This window comes from Melopsittacus undulatus, chromosome Z (assembly GCF_012275295.1).
Source record: "Melopsittacus undulatus isolate bMelUnd1 chromosome Z, bMelUnd1.mat.Z, whole genome shotgun sequence".
Classification (NCBI taxonomy): Eukaryota; Metazoa; Chordata; class Aves; order Psittaciformes; family Psittaculidae; genus Melopsittacus; species Melopsittacus undulatus.
Window position 1 is genome coordinate 93686689 of NC_047557.1, and position 18297 is coordinate 93704985.

Consider the following 18297-nt stretch of genomic DNA (forward strand, 5'->3'; position numbering starts at 1 on the left):
TTTGTTGTGTTACTTTTTATGTGACAATCTTTCAGCATAAGATGGTAAGCCCTTAAAGTGTTCATGTCCATACAGTGACCTTGGTCATGCTGCTAATTTCAGCTATTAACATTAATGAAGTGACAACCTTAATAACTTAAAGTAACTGATCTTGGTGCTGCTTTATGTGGTGAAGTTGGATCAGATGTCCTCCAGAGGTCCCTTCCCACCTGCATTATTCTAGGATGGATACTGGTTACTTCATGTATGGATTCATGTTACTTGGCTTGAACAGTTAATTATTCACTGAAGAGAGAAGGTGAGAAAAAAACATGATGAAGCTATGCATCCAAACAGTAGAGATACTCAGCTGGCTTGTAGGAGGTTGAATTGAGGTCTCTTTCCTCTGATTTTTATACTGACTAGTACATTTTTCATAGGTGAAATGTTTTATAGTGTGCCTTTGTTCCTGTTAGAAATAGTTCCAAGGTTAAGTGGTGTGTGACAGGGCCAGACTACAAATTCATGGTGGAAACCATGGAAAGCTCACATATGCCTAAATCTCAGATTCTGTTTTGTGATTATAAGCTTAAGACTTGTGATGCTATTTTTATTTTAAAGGCTGTTAGACTTTTTTTGGTTTTTTTTACATTTTAACAGTATTCTGGTTGGTTATTATGTACATTTTGAATATTATATTTTCCCACTTATCTGTTTAATACGCAGATTAGAAATACCTCTATGTTTTATAGGCTTGTAGTGATTAGACACAGGGAAAAAAAAAGCTTTTCAGCTACTCAACCTATTTGCCAGGGCTATGTAAAAAACATTGTTTCCATATTGGATTTGAATAAGTAATTGATAATCAATAATTCAGTCAAGGAGTTTCAACTTCTTCAGGTTTTATTTCAGCCATACAGATTACTCTGGCACTTTGAATATGGTCAGTACAGTTTGTTTGAGCCATACTTTAAAAAGATTAATAATATTTTTCCTTAGTAATTGTGTATGGTGTAAAGTAACCACTTCTAGTAAATTGTAAGCAAATAACTGTTTACAGAAACCTTATACAATGGAATTCTGACTATGTTAGAGATGCTTTTTGAAGTTGCATATATATACTTGGAATATTTTGATATCTTTCATTTCTGTGATAGCTGCTAGAATTTTTATTGGGATTGAAAAAGTTGCAATAATCTGGCAACTGCTTCATTTCAGAAACTGATCCCAAATGCCTCTCACTAACAGGGAGCTAAACGTGCAGCTATAAATCCACAGTTTAAATCCTTTTATGGCTGTAAGTATTTTGTCTCTATTTCATTAAAGCCTCAGATATGTTCCCAAGTTTACTTCTGTAATTGCTCTTCTGAAAATATTTAAATTTAAAAAGACACTGGGTACAATTTTGCCTACATCTGAGATCTTTGAAATTTTCTGAGATCTTTGAAGTTTTCTAATACTTTGAATTTTTTTTAGTGAGTGTAATGTACCTACATCTTTTTTTGTGTATTCAGTGTAATTCCATGCAATAAGGAAGGGAAAAAATAGAGAGGAAAAGAAAAGAGAAGTTTGGGGTTGTTTTGGGTGTCCTTAATTTAAATCTCATATTTTGCATGCTTCTTGGTTGTATTAATTTATTCATTTTGCCAAACAGACCACAAAGCTGTGAATATTTATTTAGTGCTCTTCCTAATAGTTTTTCTAATACTAAATTATTTTGGTACAATGAAAGACATTTGTAAATGAAGCAGATAAACCCTTTGGCAGACAAGGAGTGTTTTGTTCAACACAAGAATTCTATTGTCCACTGCTTTAGTTGTCAAGTGCCTGGGGAGCCCAGGATTTATGATGATGTTACAATGGCCCTTTCAGAGGGAAGTCTAAGAAGCTGTGAGATTCCGTTCCTCTGCTTTTCAGACTTTCAAATCTTTTTATCATGCAAGGACAATGCAGGATTCAGCTGCTTCTTGGGCCACAGGACTGCCCATTTAACATCAGGCATTGTGAAATAATTACCATAGTGACAATGGGTTTGGGTTGGTTTTTTTTCTGCCTTTAACTAGCAACATTTCAAAATTGTTCTAGTTGTCACTTCGGATAAACTGACTCTGAAGCCACAGCTTATTTAAAAAAATTAAAAAAAAATCTTGTTAGGAAATTTGATGTAAAATGCCACTGTGCCCAATCTATTTGGAACATTGGAAAACTGTTTAATGTATTTTATTTTATTTTTTTTTTTAGTTTTCTTGTGATTATGATTGGACTTTGAAACAGCCCTCTGTAAATACAGCAGCTGTTTTTCTTTGACTTTTCTGCTTTTTGTAAAGGTTATAGAGTAAGTAAATCCTTACTATTGAAGACATGTTTAGCTGCAGCATAAAATAAGAAAATAAAAAAGGTAATATGTGTAAAACTAGTGTCTGATACCCCATATCAATTCATCATTTGAACTATGTCTTGTACTGCAATGATGGAAATCATTCAACAGTCTTGGATTACGTTTTTCTTGAAATTTGTGTCTGGAGGAGTTTCTCCTTGCTTAAGGATAATATGAAGATTTATTTGCTTCAAAAAGTGATTAGTGCTGAAAAAATATTGATTTGTAATTTCTGATGTCTGTTTAAAGGCAGTGTAACTGGAAAATGGAGCCTTGATAGTTAAATTTTTATGTGCATGGGCACTTCACTGCTAGTAGGTATATGCACAGGAAAAAGCTTAAAAGTAAAGCAGGTTAGATTGAGGACTGGTAGTTTCAATTAACTATTTGTTGTTCTTAAAAACAAAACAGATCTCAAAAAATTAGACAACAGGGATATGTAAGAGGAGCTTTTGAGAAATACTTACTTAAGCTACTTCAAATGTCTTGGGCAAAAATTAATCTTCAGCTTCAAAGTCATCTGTAAAGACATCTGTGAAGATACTGAACAAATTGTCAAAAAAAGAAAGTTTATTCAGATTTAGTCTTTCTTTTCATTCATCATATTAATTGTGAATTAGTTCAAAAGAGTCCTCTGGGACAGAAGACTGTGCAAAATGAGAATATTTTAAAATGCCATATGTATTTCATAGCTCATTGCATAAGTACATTGAATGTATAAATTATTTTTATAAACCAAATGCTTTCTATGTTACTGACTAGGTCATCACACAAAACGTATCTCACTTGAGAGGGCTCACCTTAGCAAATTTGCTTTCTAGGAATATGGGTTTTATTGGACATTTATCACAGATTTCTAAAAAAACATGAGTCAATGTATCTGCAGTCGCAACTGGCAATAGAAGCCATGTGACATTATTCATTCCTTTGATGGAGTGTGAAATATATTTGAGTAATACTGCAATATTGGATATGTAATATTCAGTGAATGTCTGTTAATTTCTCCTCAATGATTTTGTTAGCAACTTTGAAATTTGGGCTGTGCTGCTGAAATATTTTTTTGCAATTTTGTTGCTTTAATGGGGGTGAAAAGTGAGTACAAAATGGACGCTTGATATAAATGAAACAGCTTTAACAATTAAATACTGAAAAAAATTCCTTATTTGCATGTATCAACCCAAATTACAGAAGCTATTTTGAATAATTCTTCCTGTAAATTCTCAAAAAAAATTAAAAAAAAATTAAAGTACAGCATAATCTAGCCTGATTTCCTTGGCTAGAATGAATACTGGTCCTAGAATTCATTTAGTACCCATTTAAGACTTTATCAATGTATCAAATGAACATCAGAAATATAGTGTCTACATCACTACATAATAATAGATCACACTGAGTATTTGTTTTGCTAGTCTTCAAATGCTTTTTAGGCTACTGTGATAGGCTAGATTTTAGTTTTCTTTTGTTATGGTACCACTATTGTGTTGGGTTTCAAATGCACTTTTTCATTCGTTGTAGCCAGAACTGAAGTACTGGATGAGTGGCAGCAGAAAATATACATCTGCATTGTCGTCACAGCCTCATTAAGTGGCATTTCAAATGTGTGGAATATGCTACATAAATTGGCAACAAGTTTCCAGTGGGTGAAGGTAAGTAGTACATCAAAGTACAAATTCTGAGTGATGTCAGGTATGCACAGTTAGGCTTTTGTTTCTAAAGTGTCTGCAATATTTGTACAATATATGGAATAATTCTTCAATGGCTAATCACTTGCCTGTTGCCTGCTGTCTACCACTTTTCTCATGCAATGTAGAGTTTATCCATTGGTTTTGATTGTCACTCAGGAGAACTAATGCTGCAGGACACTGACCATCCTGCTGTGTTGGTAAAGCACAGTTTGACATGGTACATATTTTTGGATCACATTTGTTTAATTTCTTGCTTAAAACAACAGAGAATCTCTTGAAAACTCACAGCAGTAGAGTACTGAGGAAGAGAAATGTAATATGTTTTCTAATAGTTTTCCAACTTGGTTTTAGCAAGCCAAATGGATTCATGCTTTCCTTATTCTAGGCCTACATAAATAAGTAATTAATTCCATATTTGTTTTATTTCTCTGGTATTTTGTACAATACCACTCAGCTTAATATAACTACTCAGACTTGGGTTAGAAAAATACTTCAGTGGTGACTTTTACATTTTAGAGAAGGTGGCTGTGGAAAGTTTGGAAAAAGTATGGGAAACTCTAGACCTCAAAATAGTTGTATCTGCTTCTCTGATGCCTTTAATTTTCCCATATCATCTGTTGCTTTCAGTTGTGATATCACTGAAACAAGTGATTCCATAGAGGTAAGAACTGTACATTTAAAGGAGTTTCCATGTTTTTAGAAAAACTTAATAGAGAAACAGATTAAATGTAATAGATAATAAACATGTAAATACTATCATTTTTATAGAATCAAAGGCATGATTCCACCTGAATTATTTGGATAAAGAGCACAAAGCCAGGATATTAAAACTCTTTGTCTAGCTGACTCATCCACAGTTTTTTCATTCAGTACAATCAAGTTCTGTTTGGCAGATGCTTCATTTCTGTGTAAATGTCCTTGAATGATGATGAACTTATTTCTGGCAACCAAATGGGCTGTATACTTTAAACAGCCTTGTGAGCAGCTATATAGGATATATGTTTATGGTATTCACTGAGTTGTTAAGGTAGACTGCAGCTATTAGTATCAGGCTGAAACAGAGTGTCTTTGACAGTGACACCAATAGCATTCAATTTAACTTAGGTGGAAATGTGTAAATTCCTTTCCTTCTGAGGAAGAGCTGTAGCTCAGCATGTGAGATTTTTATCCTGTCTAAAAACAAGAGACAAATTTTGCAAACAATGCTCAATTCTTGTTCAGATACAGCTTTTTAAGTGAATGAAATTAAAGTGAGTTTGGTCTAACTGAAGGCTTCCTGACTAGGTTTCAAACTCATATATGAGTCTCAGGAAAACATAACAAAAATATCTTAAATTAGTTACACATCAGTTTCTCTGAGTCTCCCCTCCATGCAGTGGTATGTGAATTTTCTCACCACTGTTTCAGTTTGCCACTTCTGACATTTTCATATATCACAATTCAAAGTTTAGCTCACGCCTCTTTCTAGTCATCTTATTCTTGGCTTCAAAGCTACACTTCCAAGTAAACTTAATTTTTACAAATTAAAAAAATGTGAAGAATAATATTAAAGGAAAACTTTAAGGCCCATTGCTCTCACTAGTATAGGAGATAAGTGAATTTACAAACTGGGTCCCTATTGAAGTTTTCTTCATGTCTGATCTGAGAAACTGTTGTGTTTATTTTCAGAGACTTTTTTACATTTCAGAGTTCAAGCAAATAATTTCTGAAAGAAAGCTTCCTGCATAGTGACTGTGAGATATTGCTTGGCGTGTGAAGTACCTCCCTGTAAAAGAGGAGAAACAAGAACTGCTTTTGTTGATTATTATGTAAACCTGGGCATCCTGGTTCTATATGCTTTGCATGTGCTCCTTAAATTCTCTTCTTTTGAAGGATTTTTTTCTTAAGTTGCTCATAGCTGTGCCTGTGCAGAAATGCAAATTTTGTGTTATAATATCTAGATTGTTAAACAGTTAAGGTAAAATATTCATGTTTAACTATTGTTAAACATGAATAATGGAACAAAGAACAGGGCAGACAGAAAGGTACTGCTGAGCTCATCTGGAGATGTAACACAGTCTTGGCTACTCAGTCACTGGAGAATGGCCAGTAGATTCATTAAGGGATTATATCTTACAGTCCTAGCACATTTAATGAGGCTTACATACCTGAATAGAAAAGTGTTATAACTTCAATGTCCTGCTTTATCTTGTATTACACTTCTCACTTTGCTTCTATACAAGCGATGCTTATATAGCTTTTAAGACCAGAATTAGACATTATTTTATGTTAAAAAATAATCCAGTGCATGTTTTGTACGTACATGGTATATATAAAAACATTACGGTGAACTTAGCCATTCAAGGTTTCATATGCAACATAACCTCAGAAGCTAGTTTGCCATCTCATACGTTCTGTATATTATAAAATAAAGCAAAATTTAGTGTATTTGATACTTTAAAGGTATTTAACCAAACCAATTGTGTAATTGAAAGTCATTTTTGAAGAAAAACTTCCTAAAAATGTCTTCAGTATCTTTCAGGAGTACTTGCTAATACAAGCATGTTAGCATATGTAATTTATGTGGCTTTACTAATCTTCATAAAGTCACTCAAGGTATGAGTGGTAAAAGCTAATGTAATGCAAAGGATATTCCCATTTTATTCCTGACAACCTGCATTTGCAACCATTTAGTTGCTTTATTTTAAAATGGCTTTTCAATTACATTCTAGTGCTGCAGGGAAAAGCCTTTTGACAGAGGCATGACATAAACCATTTACATTGTAGCTCCATCATAGTTCCCACAGCTAAACTAGACTGGACAGTTCATTAAAAAGAAAAATTAATAGTACAAGATTGCAGGGAAACAATAACAGATTATGACTGAACTGTGGCAGCCCACTGAATTCATGTAGTGAAATAAAAATGATTCCCTTGTCTTGTAAATGAAGGTTTGTTCCAAGGTTTTAGGCAAAGTCTATACTTCTGTTCCTTTACAGCAAAAAGCTTTACAGTTTCTAGTCTGTAAAAGCAATACTTTATAATTCCTGCAGAAGATTAATATGTACTCTTTTGGGATGAAAATCACATATTTAATAATCTTTGAATGCATAATAACAGGCCAAATATAAAAGAATAGAATAGCACACAGTGGACCACTACATCAAAGCAAAAAACTAACCTTCTCAGAGCTGGGCAGAGGCATGGAGCACCAAAGAAAGGACAAAGTCAGGACTCAATCCCATCTTTTCTTATCTAAGGTAGTAATTGCTCTAGACCAGGGTAAAATCACTATATTTCAGTGTACAAAAAATAGAACATTTGCGATTCAGTGGCATTTATTTTAGGTCCATTGCTTCTACCTGTCTAACATCATATGTGATTTATCTGTTGCTTAAGGTTGTTCTTAAAGGTATAAGCAAGTCCTAATGGCCTCTTGCTAGATGTTACTGCATATTTTCCTAGTTTCCTCAGGGTTTCATGGTTCAAATTTTCTGTATAATTCTGGTATGTATGGCAAGTACACAGACTTTAATGTTGAAATCTGAGTTTTATTATAACAATACTATAAATTCCTGTCTCAGAAGATACTTCAAAGAATATGTGCTGTGGGATGTATTAACCATTATTTTTGGCTGGTGGCCACAACCTTCTAATGAATTCAAGGGGATAACAGGAGAGGCCAGAAAAGGGGAAGTCTGAGCCAATATGATGTTTGGAATCAAATACAGGACTGACCCTCCAGGGTATTCTCTGATTCTGTTTATGAACACAACCTTCTTTTAGAAACAACCTAAAATACTGAAAAGTCATGGTTCTGTACTTTTACAGGTTTATGCCTACTTTTATGAGAGAACTTGGATACTTGGCCTCTCATTCTCTCTTCTCTCCCCCCAAAATAGAAACAGATTATGTAACCTCAAAAGTCTGGTCTCAGAGAGGCCTCCTGGATATCTTGGCTTAGTTTCATGCTATGAGCTATATTTTGTGAACCAAGGCTGCACTGAAGCAAAAAATAACCAACCAACCAAAAGACTCCCTCGACCTTCTGAGCTGTTTTCATGTTTTCACTGCAGGCAACATGTATGAGTTGCAGTATGTTGGAGAGAAGAAAATTTCTTTTAATTTTTACAGAAAATGCGTTTGCACAAACCTTTTGTGCTCACTAATTAGCTGTTCATTTCAACACTGGGCACTAACTGCAGACTTCATTGCTCTGTTCTATTTACGTATCCTAAGGCACTTCCATCTTCTCTCCCTCTCTGCCCTGTGTCAGACACAAGAGACAACAGCCCTCTCACAGGGAACAGTTTCAGTGAATCACAATGACTTACTGCAAGGAAAGTTCAGCAAAGACTATCTTGTGCTGTTTCACAGTAAAGCTAGTGACCCAGTGGCTTCTGCTACTGTGCTGCTTGCAGGATAAACAGAATAATACCGTAGTTGTGTGTTCAAGAAACCTCATCATCAAATGGAACGACCTTTTTTTTTTGTAAGTCTGTAGTGATTTGATTTGCTCCCCACATGCTCTTACCTCCTTTAAGCTGAAACTCTATGACCTCACACGTGGTTGACAACATTGTCTTCTGTTTGACTGAACAGTCACTTTGCCTGTGATTGAATACAGGTGTGTTGCATCGAGGTTTCAACTTAGGTTGCTTGAAGTTTCCATCAGTTTATTATGCTACAGCTTGTGGAACTGATTTAGGCAAAAAGAACAAGCCAGAAACTGTAGTTAATGTAAAGTCTTAACACTCTAACCAAAAATCATTAGTTAACCTGTGCTGAGCTCTCATACAAGCTGAGCTCTTATCCAAGTTATGTACAGTTAAACATGAAACACATAAGCTTTCTAGTATCTACCCTTTCCCTGGTGCTACACTCACCATCAGCTGCCCCTTAGGCAGATATATTCTTGCAGGGATAGGAATGGAGACCCTTGCACCGATAGCTATAGACTGATGGTTCCTTCTTCCTTATTACTCTACAACCCACTTAGAGTAATTTTTAAGTTTGACAACTTAAACTTTCACATCTCCATACCTTGCACGTTCTTCATTGGTCTGTAGTTCTACATTACATCCAGTTTTACTGTGAATGGTGTCTTCTATGTATATTCAATATTGTCTTTTGTTCTCTGTGTTACCTCTAAAACTGGTTTTGTGCAGCTTCCAAGGTTGCATTTGTTCAGTGGCTGGTAGCTGACCCTGATAGCAGTATACAGCCCTGAGGTCTCCGATATCATCTTGTACCTGGACTTTCAAATTGCTTCATATTGTCTCCCGCCTGTCTCTATGCTGTATTTTGTTTGGAGCCATAGACAGTTTGTTCTATATGGAATAGTGAGTTGTTGTTGTTATCCATTACAAATATATGCATAAACATAATGTAGTACAACACACAGCCATCCAAACCTAAGCAAAAAGCCAAAATGAATTAGGCAGTAGGCATCTGGTCTGTAGATAACCTGTTATAAACAAAAAAGCTAACCAAAACCAAGCCTCAGGCAGGCCAGAACAAGTCCTGATGAACCATAATATACACACTTAGCAAATGTTCATATCAGCAATCTTATTCTTACATAATAGTTTGTGTCACATTATAGTTGGGTTTAGATACAGTTGGGTTTACAAGCATTAATGGCTGCTTATGACCCTCATAATGAGATCTTTCTCCTTATATTTATCGTTCTTTGAGTCTGATTCTAAGCTCACTTACTGAAGCTTAAACCAGAAGGGGTCCACAAAATTTGCACAGATTTAAAAAAAAAAAAAGTTTTTAAGGCAATGTTTACTCTGACAGCCATTACATTTGAACAAGTAATATGACTGTCTGTTCAGAAAGATGTTCCCAGTTCTTGGATGACTCCCCAGATCCAGTTTCTCCAGCTGGTGCCTGTCTGATGCTTTATTATCTCTGTCCACTGGATTTCCAGGAAGCTATTTTTGATTGTAGGTATAGTACAAGTGGTACCAAGTAATTTATTTTTCTTTTACTAACTCTTCTGAGTTTTTGAGTTGAAAACACTTACTTTTGGCTTTCACAGTGGCCATAAAATAACAAGTTAGCAGAAAAGCATTATAACACAGTCCTTGGATGTGATATTTTAAAAACATCATCACAAAATTCAAATACTAATCCATATGGGTTAGTCTTACACAATTTTATTTACCAAAGAGATTTAGAAGAAAAAGGAAGACAGGAGTGTTCAGCATTATACACAAAGAAAAAAATAAACACTGGAATTTTGCATAGACTTTTAAATTAAAAGATCCAGATTCTTTGTAATGTGAACAAAACCAACAAGCAGCAGTATTGCATTTAAATTCTGTGAAGTCTCAGATACGAGACTAGAAGAGAGAACAAGATAGATGGTTATGTCAGCTTGTTCTGGTGGTTACATCAGTGAATGATACACATTGCTTAGCAGGTATATGGTAATTTTTCGAGGTCGCTTCCAAGCCTTGGGATTCTGTGATTCTGTGAAACTTTAGAAAAGCTGGAACTTAATCTGAGAAGAAACATAAACAAAACTCATGATACGTTTAAAACACTGCAACTGACAATTTTAGCCTGAGTTGTAAGCAAGAGAAGTATGGGTGAAACACATATTTGGAAATTACTTGGAACCGTGAAAGCCCCATTTCTCTCTATCAAGCATAGTAAAATTCACAGAGATGATAGGTATTTGGTCTGATGAATTGCCATTCACCGAACCTTATTAATAGACCTATAGTAACCTGGTCTCCAAAACCTCATGCTCTTGCAAACATGTATTTGTGCCTGCATGGAAAGTGCCATTTGATACAATACACTTGCTCATTAGTCTTGGGCTTTTAGTCACCTTCATCTTGTTTACCAGCTACTTGCTTCTAACATGGCAACTTGGCTTCTAGTTCACACTAACTCTGTTGAGCTTGAAACATATGGTCTTTAAAAGCTTTCTACTGACACAACTTCCATTTTTTTTCTCTATGCTCTCACAGAACTGTCAGCAGTAATTTTAGTTTTTTCTTGCTTCAACTATGAAGTCAACATGTCTTTCACAAAACCGAAAAAGGTCCAAAGTTTCTAAGTAGTCCATCCTTCTTCCTATAAATGTAACATGTATCAATGTATTTAGAAAGATTATGTTTGGTGACACACTCTCTCATCTCTCTTTACTTTAATAGTTCCTTTTCCATAAAAAAAACATAATTACTCCAAGAGCAATTTATTTAATTATCATTATGGGAGACTTCAGAGGAAATTGATTGGATTGAAATAGTGATAACACCCTGGGAACTATTTGAAAAGAATATTTTGATAGAAAATGTGCTGTATGTAAGGGTATATTTAAGTTTTTTTTTAAATATATGTGTGTGTATATATGTACACATGTTAATTCTTTTTATTGATTTTATCAGACTTTATTTTTCTTCCATGAATATAAATATTTCCTCCTGTACTGGTCTCATGTTAAAGTCATTTCATCCAAATATTGTACTGTTCTCAGTCCAGCAGTTCTATCAGCTTCTTTTCCTCTTTCACAAGCTCATTTTCAAGTTACACTTCACTGGTCTTCATTAGGGACAAAACTGGCTGTTACTGATTTGGAAGATAGAACTTTACCTGACTGGACACACATTGGTTCACACTCGAGTACTTTTACTGTCCTGTTGGTGATCTAGCACATTGGTGATCTAGGATTCAGATCTATGCCACAAGCCCTGATATTGCACTTTTTAGGTCAAGACTTGCCCTTAGCTTCAGAGAAATGGTGGCAAATGGAATTCCTCTTTACAAAACAAATAATGCACTTCTGGAATACATCTAATTTTATATGATGCATAGGTTTCAGCTATGAATAACACTGATCTAATTAAATAAACGCCCATGTTTGCCAATTTCCCAGGACCAGCTTTCATGTGGAACATGTGTTTCTGATAGTGGGGCTTTTATGCAAGACCAGACAAAGGTGCAAATTATTTAAATTTTGTCTCATGTGCGTGATATCATGGTTTCAGCTACAACAAGAAACTGCCTTAAAACTACTGTTGTTAATGACTTCTGTGAGAAGAATAGGAATGTTTTGTAGCAATCATCTGCAATTCAAGGTCAGAGCTAGTGCCAATCCATAATCTCTGGGATGTATTAGTGTCTCGTATGATCAGTTAGAGATATGTAATGAACAGGTTTAACTCAAAATGAATTATGTCCACGCAAAATATACTGAATCATTTGCCCTTTTTTGCAAATGTACCATTTGCATGAAAACCAAATTTTAATTGCAAGTTGTCAAGCCTGTCCTTTTTGTGCTATTTATATGCTTAGTGTCTAATTGAATCACCTTTGCACCTCTTGTTGCATTTTTGGTTTTGTATCATAATGTTGGGCATTATATCTTAACCTTAACCTTGGAACACTGGAAATACAGATAGGTCTTCTGATTTGTGCTCAGAGCGGGTCAGGCTACATAGGAAGCCAAAGGGAAGGTTGTATATAATGAAGGTGGTGTTTTCTTTGTGAGTGTTTTCATGGGTTTTAAGGTAAATGGAAATATTCTATGGTAACTCTTTACCACAATACATCTCAGAAGATAGTTATGCAAATATAGTTTGAATTATAATCCTGTGATTTAATAAATTATAAATAATAATTTAAATTTTAAGTCTCAGTCCTTTCAGCTGTAACTTGCCATTAGGTACTTAAACAACAATAGTTTCCTTTATTAGAGCTTTTGGTGCTGTATTAGAAATGTGTTTGAATATTCTGATGTTATTTCATTATATTGAACCAAAATAAGTCTCTTCACAGACAGTCTCTGTCTATGCAAAAATTAATTATTGACTCAGTTTTTCACTCAGAAGATCTCAAAATGGCTTTTATGCTCCTTATGGAAGAAATTTGCACTACACTGGAGCAGTTAAGCAAACTATAAAAAAGACCCTTACATGTGCATGCATGGCTGAAGGATCTGAACTCTTCCCTGTGAAGCTCCAAGAAAACTGAGAAAAGGAGAAGGCTCTTTGATTAGAAATTTACCTCTCACTTTTCTTTCTTTAGCAAATGTATTTGAAAAAGACACTCTTAGTAATTCTCTAACTTGTCAAGTTTCATAAAGATAAGTGTTACAGAGGATCTAATTATGTGAACCTCTCTAAATGAGAGCCACAATGGCCTCCAGACTTAAACAAGCTGCTGTCAGGGTGCATTGCATGTGCTTCTGAAGTGGCAATCTTTTATCAGAAAATTTCCTACTCGAGGGAGACCAAATTGAAAGGACCAGGGAATCAAGCAGTCTAGTAGAATTATATTCAAAGTGGAAAAATGTTCTGTAGAAAAACATATTGGTCCTATAAAGACCACACAAGATGCTGTAATATTTGGCATTTCAGCAGCACTGCTGAAAGGCCTCTAGAAATGAAGTTGTAAGTACAATACCACAGACTGAGTTTAGGTTTCTGATTGCATGAAGGCTGTCAGCCCTTCAGCAAGAGATTATAGATCAGAACAGAAATGGATTGCTCATTGGAATTCTTTCTGGTTTGGTTTGGTAACAAAATAGGCTTGCCTGTAGTCATTAGTTTTTGATAGGTTTTCAGTTACCACTCCATAATCCTGTATTTCTGACTCATTTTTTGGCATAAACGAAGACCATCAGTAACAACACAAGTGTTATTTAACCATTCATAAATATAAGTTTTTAGAGGAAAAAAATATTCAGGGTTAGCTTAGTGTGTAAGTACAGCATTAGTAGTTGGACATAAGCTGACTTCAGTTGCCATTTGTATCCTCCTTGGGATGTCATTTATAGCCACTTACATAAGAGCAACCTATTTTGAAATTAGCATGGACATAAGCTGCAGCCATATTGGCTCTTGAGTATACAGGAAATCACGAGAATTCCAGTTTGTCTGAGATGCACAAGAACACAATTACTATTTAAAATAAACTGTACCAAGAGCCTAGTCATTACTTCAATTGACTCTATCAATCACCATGTTCTTTAATAAGACTGCCTTTCTTATGTTAGTTGTTTTCCTGTAGAGTTTATACTTAAAAACAGACATCCTCTGTCACATTTATCTTAAGTGGATCTCCCCAGGGCAGCAAGTAAATGTAAAACTATTTACAGCCATTTTTCACTTCCCAAGCCTTTTAATATCACTCTCTCAGGCTTATTTATGTTATTCACTTCATAATGTACTAAGTTTTCTTCCTACTTTCTATTGCTTTGCATGTGGTACACCAAGTGGCAATTTCATTCTTCTTGGATGAGTACAAGTTAATTCAAGGCTTGATGAATATGCTTTCTTTCCATGATGACTTCAAAGTTGGATACTGAAGGATATGTTACATCATATTAGTCAGGAGGTTATTTCTCCTGCTCTTTCATGCAAAAAGACTTCTATTTTCAAAAAGCCATCATTTCATGGTCTTGTCTATGGCTTCCTAATGCTGACTCTCAAAGCTGCTATAGCAAAATATGGCTTCATTTCAAGAAATATTCTTTAGAGCAGCTGGGGATTATTGGCTTTAAACCTCTCAGTAATCCAATACAGTGCTATAAAACATAATTTTAAAATGCAAAAGATTAAGCCTTCCTTTCATAGGATTTCTACAGAACTCAGAATAGGATTCTACAAAACTTAGCATTTTTGAGGGAACTATTGCTAAAGATGAAAATTGCCAGTTCTGTAATGATTATATGTATGTATTTAGTACATACAAACCTTGCCATGACCTGGAATGCCTCTGTAGTAGAATACCTCTAGAATCTTGGCTGTTTGCATACCATATACAAAGTTATATATATGCTTAGCTCTGCAGAACTGCAACCTCAAATTATAACCTTTGTAATTGCATTTTGCTCCCACTCAAAACAGCAGAATATGAACTGGGGGAGTGTGAGGTTCTCACTATTTAGTGGAATAACTATAAGATTTTTTTTTTGCCAAGTATCTTTAAATATGAAAAACTTCCTTTTCTGGACTAAACACTTTGTCTTATAAGACTAATTATGTTTTGTGAATGACACAAAAGACTTTATATCAATTTGCATTCAGATTCAGGCGAGGGTTATTTGCTGTTCGCTCCAGTGAGAACTGAAATGTGCTTCAACGGGAGATTCAATGTTTCAGAAGGGCTCACAGGGAGTTAACTGCTGGTGGTCTGCTTTAGAATTGGGAAAAATGAGATTTAGCAGTTGCATATTCATCATGAAAATGTTTTCCTGTATCAGAGATCAGAGCTCTTGTCATTGAAACAAAATGGTTTACCTTAGACAGTAGCTTATTGGCCTTTAATGCTTGGCTCCCAGTAGATACATATATATATATGACTAGTCTCATGGGGTTAGTCATATTCATAAAATCAGTTTGCTGGATATGGAGTCCTTCAGTTTTTAATTTTCCTATTTTGTATGTGATGAGTAAGGGCCGTGGACCTGGCACTTGGAGAGTGAACTCTGCTGATATGTGAATAGAGCTCTATGTCCTAATGCTGCCCTTGGAAAAGGGGTTCATCTGAGGAAGTAAAACTCCATCTCCTAATGGGATGATTTCCTACTGGAAAGACATGCATAAAGCCCTTGACTGCTGAAGTGCAGCTGCAAGTTTAAAAAGCTCATGTTGTCTTGTTCTCCAGTTCAGTTTGTTCCATTTAAAGTGCATCTTGCAAATGATAATGCACCAGTGTTGATCCTTTCTCAGTTCTTCATATCTGTCATGGGTTCAGCCATGGCAGTCATTTTTCTCCTTCTTGTAGCTGGTGCAGTGCTGTGTTTTGACTTCTGGGCTGGGAATAGTTGCTTGATAGTGAGCATGTTTTGAGGGTGTTTTTGTTCAGGGCCTTTTCTGAGCACGTACTCCAGCCAGGTGGAGGAGGGGAGGCCAGGAGTAAGGAGAGACAGGACACCTGACCCAGGCTAGCCAATGAGGTATTCCATACCATAGCACGTCATGCACAGGATGCAACTGGGAGAGAGAGAGCAGGAGGGGGGGAGAGTGCTGGAGGAAAATGGAGGAGGGAGCACGAGGTGCTCGGCCGGGCAGGGTGGGATGAGTTATGGGTCGGTGGCTGGTGGGGTGTTGTATTCTTTTCGCTTGTTATTGGCTGTATCATTATTATTGTGTTATGCCTTAGCTATTAAACCGTTCTTATCTCAATCAGTGGGGGCTACATTCTTTGGATTTTCCTTCCTAACTCTCCGGGAGTTGGGGGACTTGGTTTAAACCACGACAATGTCATAAGTAGCTCTACCAAGAAAAAGTAAGGCATACTCTAGTTCCAGTGAAAAAAAAGCCATAATCCTAATTATAGTCTTGTCCAGACTTAGGGTATCTCAAAGAGTTTCTCAGAGAAAGTTTGGCATTCCTTAAGACAGAATGATTTAAGAATTAGCTTTGCTATATGTGTCGTGCACACTGGATATGCTGTATAGCAGATCTTGATGCATTGCATAATATTATTTCATGTAAATAAAATGAGATGCCTTCTTTTTCACAAGTGGGTTGTACAGTGAGTCTAAGATAAAATCTATTCAAAGATTGGTCTGATAATGCAGAATATCTTAAAATCAGCAAATAATTGGGAAAATTGGTATGTGGAAGCTACTAATTCTTAGTATTATATCTTTTTTCATAAACAAAAGGGACCAGGCTATTCATTTACTTTCATGTACCATTTCCTTGAAATGGGTCAAGGAAGAGAACAAAGTTTTCTTAAACAGCGAAAAAATAAAAATTAAAAAAAAACAGCTAATTTAAATTTTTAATTGCAAACTAAACCCAAATGTTAAGTTATGAATACGCATGAAATTTACTGGTTATGGCTGAATAGCTTTCTGCAGCAAGAACTAGTATCTTCCAAAATATTTTCATACTAATTTATAGAAATTTCTTTAAAGTACTTAAGCATCAGGTATTTGAATACAGGAATCTACAAGGGGATAAAAATACATGCCAGACTGAACTTTTGCATTCTCACTGCTATGTATACATTCATACATACTCAACGCACACAAGCAATGAAACATGGAACTATTCCACAACTATTCAATTCATGTATTTTACAAAAAACTCCTAAAATAGTTAAATTCATGATATGCCCTAAAGATTAACCAGTGTGGGCTCAGTAGGATTTGACTGATTATTTGGTCTGGAAATCTTTTCCTGACTTCTTTCCGTGTGAACTGTTCATTTTTCATGACCCTGGTTACAGTATTCTAGGAAGAAAGAGAGTGTTAGCTAACCACTGAAGTTAAACCATGGAGTATGAACCCTGAGGCTGCTCAGAACAGCCCTTCACAAAAGCAGAAAATGCCCAAGTTCTTGTTAGCTTTACTGTGCTGGATCACACAGAGGAGAGGCCCCTACAAAGCTGGGTGCATTGCCTAGCCACAGTAGGTCCCTCCCTGCCTCCATGAGGATCAGCCATCTGTACCCGCCACTGCATCCTTATGCCTGAAATGCAGACATTTTTACTTCAGAACTAATACAGTCCAATATTTATTCTGTTGTTAAAAAACTATTCACGTCTTTGTCTGACAATAAAATTATTGTAAAATTAGTCATTCATCTTTTCAGCTAATTTTAATTACAGCTAAAGTCTCGATTGGAATGGGATTTCTCTATATTTACTTGATACTTTTGCAAAATATTTCAGAACATAATCATCCATTATTATATTTCTACAATGTGTTCTGGAGTGTTCTCTCCCAAGTGTATTCCTGAGAACAATTGCTGTTTCAATATATCATCCAGAAGTTATGGCCTACACAAATCAGGAAAATTGTTTAGTCTATTATAATTTGGCATATAGTCATTTAATAGCCCACAGGAAGTCATCATGACTGTTTGGGATTATCTTCTCTATAAATATAATGAAAGAAATGTAAAATTGGCTAGACTTCACTTCCGCAACTGATCTTGTCATTAAAATAATCTTTGCTGGCTCTTTATTTTTGTCTTTTAGTCATCTATGAAAAGTCATTCAAATTTGTGTGTGAAGTTCTGTGGAGCAGACTGACTTTAGAATAGCCCATTAGAGATGGGATAACTCCAGAATGCCATCTCTCCCCTGTGCTGTGCTGCAAGTTGAGTCTCTGTGCTTGGCCGTCTCAGTGCAAGATTGCACAAAGAGGATGGAGCTGATGCACTGTGGAGCAGTCCAGACTCTGATTCTACTCTGTGCTGAGTACATTGACAGATCAACTTACACAGGCAGTGTTGGGAATCTCATTGCATTCATGTGCCACTCTGATGTGCTTTGCTCTTGTGTGGTGACTGGTTAACT

The 18297-nt window shown here is 35.6% G+C and overlaps 1 protein-coding gene across 1 annotated transcript in view; it reads left to right on the plus strand.

The window, feature by feature from the left end:
* CDH11 (cadherin 11) overlaps positions 1-18297 on the plus strand; it is an 82231-nt gene that overhangs the window by 36363 nt on the left and 27571 nt on the right. The window contains exon 2 of the mRNA XM_005152165.2: positions 3872-4002. The gene's annotated coding sequence lies outside the window, so the exon portion shown is untranslated. The remainder of the gene's footprint in view (positions 1-3871; positions 4003-18297) is intronic.